This window comes from Triticum dicoccoides, chromosome 3B, assembly GCF_002162155.2.
Source record: "Triticum dicoccoides isolate Atlit2015 ecotype Zavitan chromosome 3B, WEW_v2.0, whole genome shotgun sequence".
In the NCBI taxonomy this organism is placed as follows: Eukaryota; Viridiplantae; Streptophyta; class Magnoliopsida; order Poales; family Poaceae; genus Triticum; species Triticum dicoccoides.
Window position 1 is genome coordinate 143,087,326 of NC_041385.1, and position 7,777 is coordinate 143,095,102.

A 7,777-nucleotide genomic window follows, 5' to 3' on the forward strand; every position below is an offset into this window, starting at 1 on the left:
GAGCTCGCCCGCTCGATCCCGAGCTGGATCGAGACCGCCGCCTCGCGCCTCCCGCCGGCGACCCCGGCAGCCCCGCCGGAGCCAGCAGGCCAGCGCCGTCCCAGCGCCCCTCTCCTTCCCGTCCTCCTTCCTCCTCATCCTCTCACCTTCCCTCTCTCCCTCGTAGGGCACCGTCGCTGCCTTGAAGGTCAGCCGCCGCCGCCGTCTTGCTTTGTCGTCGTGCCGCCCGCAGGACCTCGCCGCCGGCCTCTTCCAGCCGGATCCGCCCGAGATCCGCCGGATCCGGGGTCCCTCGTCCCGTTCCCGGCCCTCCGGTCCTGCCCCGCTCACCAGAGCGCCGTCCCGCCTCGCCGGTGCAGCGCCGCCACCTCCCTTGCGTCGGCCACTTCGAGCAGGAGCTCGACGCCCCGGCCGCCCGCTCCGCGTCCACGTGGGCCCCGGCCCAGTCCAGCAGCGTCGGCCCAGCCCGCATCCTCCTCGGCCTGCTTCCCCTCCGCATGGGCCGAGCCCAGTGGTGAGCAGCCCCTAAGCCTCGCCTATGCGTCGTATAATTATCCTGCGCCCGTGGTTTTTTTTCCAAAAATTGACTAAGTCCCCGGAATATTTTGACATTATCATGACATGTTCATCACATCATATCTATGCATCCATAGCTCCATTTCGTGCGTGTAATATGTCGAATTGTTCGTCTCAATGAGTACTTCATTTCATTCCATTGCATCATGTTTATTTGAGCTCATCTTGATGCCTGAATCATCGTTGCAAGAGTGCTTCATGATATTTTCTATTGTCTGTTAACAGAACTAGCTCTTTTGTCATTTTTGCCATGATTGATGTATGCATCCTATGAGGTTGATGTCTACATGTGTTTTGAACTATACCATGTCTTCTTTACAGAGGTGCTTACCATGTATTTTTGTGATCAATGTGATGACTAGCACAAGCATGTAAACTAGGCTTCGTGATGTTGCTGATTTTAGTCCCTGTTCTGCTGTTATTTTGATGCCATGTAAACATGATGCTACAGAGAGATCCATGCATATTTTGAGAAACTTCAGTAAGGGTGTTTTGAACATATGGTTACGCTCTATCCATCCCTGCCCTTGGTTGCAATTATAGAGTAGTCTAGCATGTCATTGTCGTGCTCTACTTTTGCTTCAAAATGTTTCCTGGCAGATTGTTTACGTGTTATTCAATTTTGCCAAGGTTGTTGTATTTGATCCTTGCATGCTATGAACTTGTTCTTACCTTGATTTGTTTCACAAACATGCCTTCTTACTGTTAGTTACCTTGCCATGCCATGTATTTCTCTGTGGTGAGTGGTACAAGCTCATTAACATGCCTTTATAATTCAGTTTCTATCATGTTTGAATCTGTATTATAACTTGCTATGTTTACATGGGTGCCATCATATTTTCTGATCATTTTTGGCTTATGGTCAGTAAAGGACTTTTGATCTATGCTTTGAGTAGAACCATGCCATGTCTTATTTTGCTATTATAAGTTCCTGTAACATGTTGTTTGATAGCTCTAAACATTGCAACCTGATGTTATTTTCTGCAAAGTCTGAACTGTTATCATTTGCAATCTTGTCATGTGTGTTTGAGCATGTTCTAGTGATTTCTGGAGAAAGCTCAGTGTTCATGTTTTGTTATGCTTTACCTGTACATCATGTCCATGCCTTTTGTTATCATGTTGGGGTGCTGTAGCATGTTGTTTGGATGCTTGCAATATGCCTAGTTGCTATTTTGTACAGCTTGTCCTTATAACTTGTTTCATGTGTGCGTGTTGAACCGTTGCTCCGTTTTGAGTGTGCTCTATATGAAACTTGCTTGATTTTGCATGTAGCTTCATTTTATCATATTGAATCCTTGTTTGAGGTGTTTGCTTGATGTTTGTATGCATTTTGCATCAATGCCATGTTTAACTTGTTTTGCTCATATCTTCTAGGCCGTAGCTCCGAATTAAATGAACTTTATATGTAACTTGACTAGAATCTCGTGTAGATCATCTTTGTGCATCTTAACTTGCTATTTAACAACTTGAACATAAGGTTTATTCAGATCTGGACCAATTTCGAAATATGCATATGAAGACTTACCGGAATTGTTATATGTTGTTTCCGGCCTCATTCAAACTTGTCTTGATGTGTTGCTCTTGTTTGCATCATCTCTTGCCATGAGTAGCTTCATGTAGTCTTGTCTTGCATCATACTTGTTTGTGCATTATGTCATGTTCATGTGTGGTGTGTTTACCATGTTGTGTGCTTCCTTTCGATAGTTCCCGTTTCGTTGCGATCGCGAGGACTCGTTCGGCTACGCTTGGTTCGTCTTCGTGGCTTCATCTTCTTCATGGACTCGTTCTTCTTCCTTGCGGGATTTCAGGCAAGATGACCGCTACCCTGGATCTCACTACTATGATTGCTATGCTAGTTGCTTCGTTCTATCGCTTTGCTGCGTTACCTATCTGTTGCTCTTCAAGCCTCCCAAATTGCCATGAATCTCTAACCTTTGACACCCTTCCTATGCAAACCGTTGTTTGGCTATGTTACCGCTTTAGCTCAGCCCCTCTTATAGCGGTGCTAGTTGCAGGTGAAGTTGAAGATTTCTTCACGGTGGACAGGATTTTGGTTGGGATATCACAATATCTCTTATATTATTAATGCATCTATATACTTGGTAAAGGATGGAAGACTCGGCCTTATGCCTGGTGTTTTGTTCCACTCTTGCCGCCCTAGTTTCCGTCATACCGGTGTTATGTTCCCGGATTTTGCGTTCCTTACGCGGTCGGGTGATTTATGGGACCCCCTTGACAGTTCGCTTTGAATAAAACTCCTCCAGCAAGGCCCAACCTTGGTTTTACCATTTGCCTCACCACCACCTATACCTTTCCCTTGGGTCGGCCAACCCGAGGGTCATCTTTATTTTAGCCCCCCCCCCCCGGGGCCAGTGCTTGTCTAAGTGTTGGTCCGAACCGGGCAGATTGCGGGGCCACCTCGGGGCAACTCGAGGTCTGGTTTTACTCGTAAGCTGACCTATCCGGTGTTGCCCTGAGAACGAGATATGTGCAGCTCCTATTGGTATTTGTCGGCGCATCGGGCGGCTTTGCTGGTCTTGTTTTACCATTGTCGAAATGTCTTGTAAACCAGGATTCCGAGTCTGATCGGGTCTTCCTGGGAGAAGGTATATCCTTCGTTGATCGCGAGAGCTTATCATGGGCTAAGTTGGGACACCCCTGCAGGGTATAATCTTTCAAAAGCCGTGCCTGCGGTTATAGGCGGATGGGAATTTGTTAATGTCCGGTTGTAGATAACTTGACACCAGATCCGATTTAAAACGCATCAACCGTGTGTGTAGCTGTGATGGTCTCTTTTCGGCGGAGTCCGGGAAGTGAACACGGTTTCTAGGTTATGTTTGACGTAAGTAGGAGTTCAGGATCACTTCTTGATCATTGCTAGCTTCACGACCGTTCCGCTTGCTCTCTTCTCGCTCTTATTTGCGTATGTTAGCCACCATATCATGCTTAATCGCTGCAGCAGCCTCACCACTTTACCCCTTCCTTTTCCTTTAAGCTTTGCTAGTCTTGATACCCATGGTAATGGGATTGCTGAGTCCTCGTGGCTCATAGATTACTACAACAACAGTTGCAGGTACAGGTTTATGCGATGATCTTGACGCGAGCGTGATGTTTGCTTGTATTGGAGTTCTTCTTATGCTTCTTCGATCAGGGGATAGGTTCCAGGTCGGCAGCCTGGGCTAGCAGGGTGGATGTCGATTGAGTTTCTGTTTGTGATTCATCCATAGTCGGATGATGCTCTTATGTATTGTGATGTTGTATTCGAGTGGCATTGTATGCCTTATGTATGTATCCCCATCTATTATGTAATGTTGATGTAATGATATCCACCTTGCAAAAGCGTTTCAATATGCGGGGCTATCCTTGGTGGGACCTTCGAGTTCCTTTTGGATAGGGTCGCATATTGGGCGTGATAAGTTGGTATCAGAGCCTCGACCGACCCTAGGAGCCCCCTTGATTGATCGTGTAGTTTGGCCGTTGTTGAGTCTAGAAAAAACTATTTTCGGAGTCTAGTTATATCGGAGAGTAGGAATTCTTTTTACTCCTCTGCCCCTTCGTCGCTCTGGTAAGGAATCTTGACGTAGGTGTTTTGAATTACTCCTCTTCCCCTTCAAATTTTCTTCAGGTTCACGCAGTTGGTTTTCCGATCGTTGGTTCTCAGCTCTTTTCCCGGTGCATTTCTCGTCAAGTCGACTCGAGCCTCTTCATCGTTGAGTTTAATCATCAATTGTTTTCTTTTCCCACCCGCCCTACCTTTTTCATATCAGAGCCGGAGTCCGTAATTGAGTATCCATCCTACTCGTGTGAAGTTTTTGCTCTCTCTCCTCAATGATTTCAACCGGTGTTTTTCTCTTCATGATGTTCGTCGATTTCCCCTTCCAAGTTACCTTTGTTTTCCCGCCCTCCCACCCTCTTCTTCTCGGAGCCTCAGTCTCTTTCGAGCATCAATTTTCATTCATACGGAGGTTCGTCAGTCTTCCCTCAATCATTTCAATCGGTGAATTCTCGTCTCCTTTGTCATTCTTCATCTCTTCTCCGGTGGATTCAATTCAAGTTTTTCGGGTTAATCATATTCCTTTCCTTCGAAGTGTTTTCCCTGCTCGTGCGCCTCTCGCCAGTTTATACTTCCGGAGTGTCCAAGACATCTCAGGAGATTCGTCTGTGTTCGGATTAATTCGAGGTTGTCACCTCATTCAATTATTTCAATTGTTCCGGTGCATCATCTATCTGTTCAACAATTCTTTCCAATGGTGTTTTTCTTTTAGTGGGCCCTAACCCACAGGTCTTTTCCCAGGATCTTACCTGACTCTTCTGATTTCCCGGAGCTATTCTCAAATCCTTTTCAAAGTTTGACGTAAGTATGATTTCATCAGTCAGATGCCTTTTCAAGATCGTCTTCAATTCTTTTCATTGTGGGCTCAACCTCTTTGCTTTCCATTCTCCCGGAGTATCTCAGTAATTCCGGTGGTGTTTCTCGTCGTCTTTCTTAGCTTTGAAGATTGAAGAAGAGTTTTTCCTTTAAACCTTGTCCGTCCTCTCGAAGATTCGTGGTTCTAGCTTCATGTTATCCTCGTGAATTACCCTGTTTGTCAGAAGTTGTTTCTAGTTTGTTTTCTTCGGAGGCCATCATTCCAGTCATCGTCCTCTAATTATCCCGGTGCTTCGTTCAAGTGTTCTTTAATCAGCTCATGATCTCTTTGTTCTTCTGCATCTAAATCCCCTCAAGCATATTTGTTCTTCTAATTCTTCCCGGTGATTAAGTTTCTTTCATCAGTCATTTTCGAATTCTTACGGTGGTTCGTCGAAGATTCTTTTTCTTTGATTATCATTTTAATTCATTCGTTCTTTTCAATCCTACCGGTGGTTCATGAAGACTCTCTCAAGTGTTGCGCTATATCCCCCCTCAATCCTTTTCCAATGAGAATAAGTAATATGCAAAAATCCATTATTTGTCATCAATTTAATTTGATGAAGGATAAGCATACAATAAATCTTATTCTTATTTCATCAGAGTGATTAATCCCTTCCTTCGGAGTTTGTTCTTGATGAATAAATTCTAGTTCCAAGTGTTTTCATCTTTTCTTTTCCGGAGTTCAAATTTCCTCAGCCATTTCATCGGAACCTCCATCAAAATCATCGGAAGGCTCGTCTTATTCTTTCATCCTTCATTCTATCTCATCATCCTTTTGTTACCGGAGTTCTTCATGGTGGTTCTTCATGATTTAATCTGTTCTTCAAGAGTTCATCAAGATTTTGTCGGTGGAGTTCAAGTATCTTTTCTTCTCGCATCTCGAAGTGCAATTAATTCTTCATTTTGTTTTGAAGTGGAGTTTTGCATTTCTTCATTCTTCTCAGCTATTTAATCTTTTCCGTTTGTGGCCGGTTATCACCTTATGATTTTGAGTTGTTACCTATAAGACCACAACAAGCTTATTCTTTTCGTGTTGATTTTTCTCAACAACTCCGTTCAATCCTTTCTTCTAAGTTCTTTTCATTCAACTCTTTCAATTCTTTCCGGAGATTTTGTGTCATGTCTTCATCAAGTATCATTCCATCCCGTCTTGAGAAGTCTTGTTCTATTCTTTCCATTTTCATTCGGAGTGCTGCCTAAATCCTTTCAGCCTTATTCGTTTCTTATCTCGTTCTAACCGGAGTGCTTTCAGAGTCTATCGTGTTTCCATGAGCATTTGATTCTCGTCATTCTCGTCGTTCCTCTCTTATTCTCGAGTGCTCTCGATTCTTTGCTTCTTCTCTTCAGTTCTTGCTTCACCTCATCCCTTTTCCCTTTCGTCTCGGTCCTAAGATCTCGGGACGAGATCTCTTGTTAGTGGAGGAGTGTTGTAACGCCCCGAGTTCGATGCGCCAGGTGTCTGCCAGTTATTCGCCGTAGTTGCCATGTCATTTGATTGCGTGTTGCATTTTGCCATGTCTTCATCTGCATTTCATCTGCATGTTTTTCAAAACTTGCATCCGTTCGGGTCCTCCCGGTTCTCTCCGTTGTCCGTTCTGAGCCAGACACACTCGCACGCGCCCGCGACACCTCCGAAATATTATTTTATAAGTGGCATAAAAATGTTCTCGAAATGGGATGTAAGTTGGCGTGCGGTCTTATTATAGTGTAGACAGGCCGCCTGCCAAATTTCGTCGCATTCGGAGTTCGTTTGACTGCCCAACCATTAAACATAGCGGTACAGTTGCCGGTACCTTCGTCGGATGTTTTCGGTCTTCGAAAACCCTTCCCGGGCTGCACTTCTCTTCTCTCCCCTCAGCCCGAGCACTCTCTTCACAGCCCACCTAAGCCTACCTAACCCCCCCTCGCGATCAGATCCGTCGGATCACGATCGGAGGCTCCGAGAACGCCCCAAACCCTAAAACCCTAGCTCCTATCTATTTATAGACGCTTCCCCCTGCCATTTCTGGACTTCTCCTTCCTTCCCCCCCTCGGAATCCGCGCCTCCAGCCGCCTCCCTCTCCAATTCCACGCCTGACCACCTCACCCGCGCCACTTGGCAGTATCCCAGTGGCTGCGCCGCCACCCAGCCGCCGGATCGGCCTACCGCAGGCTGCCACATGGCTTCCCGTCGCTACAGCCGTGCCTCCCACCGCACGGGCCCGCCGTGGCCCATTTGCGGCCCGCTCGGCCCGGATCCCACCGCCACAGCCCGCGGCTCGTCCCCGAGCTCGCCCGCTCGATCCCGAGCTGGATCGAGACCGCCGCCTCGCGCCTCCCGCCGGCGACCCCGGCAGCCCCGCCGGAGCCAGCAGGCCAGCGCCGTCCCAGCGCCCCTCTCCTTCCCGTCCTCCTTCCTCCTCGTCCTCTCACCTTCCCTCTCTCCCTCGCAGGGCACCGCCGCCGCCTTGGAGGTCAGCCGCCGCCGCCGTCTTGCTTTGCCGCCGTGCCGCCCGCAGGACCTCGCCGCCGGCCTCTTCCAGCCGGATCCGCCGGATCTGGGGTCCCTCGTCCCGTTCTCGGCCCTCCGATCCTGCCACGCTCGCCGGAGCGCCGTCTCGCCTCGCCGGTGCAGCGCCGCCGCCTCCCCTGTGTTGGGGAACGTAGCAGAAATTCAAAATTTTCCTACGCATATCACCAAGATCTATCTATGGAGAGACCAGCAACGAGTAGAAAGGGGAGTGCATCTACATACCCTTGTAGATCGCTAAGCGGAAGCGTTCAAGTGAACGGGGTTGATGGAGTCGTACT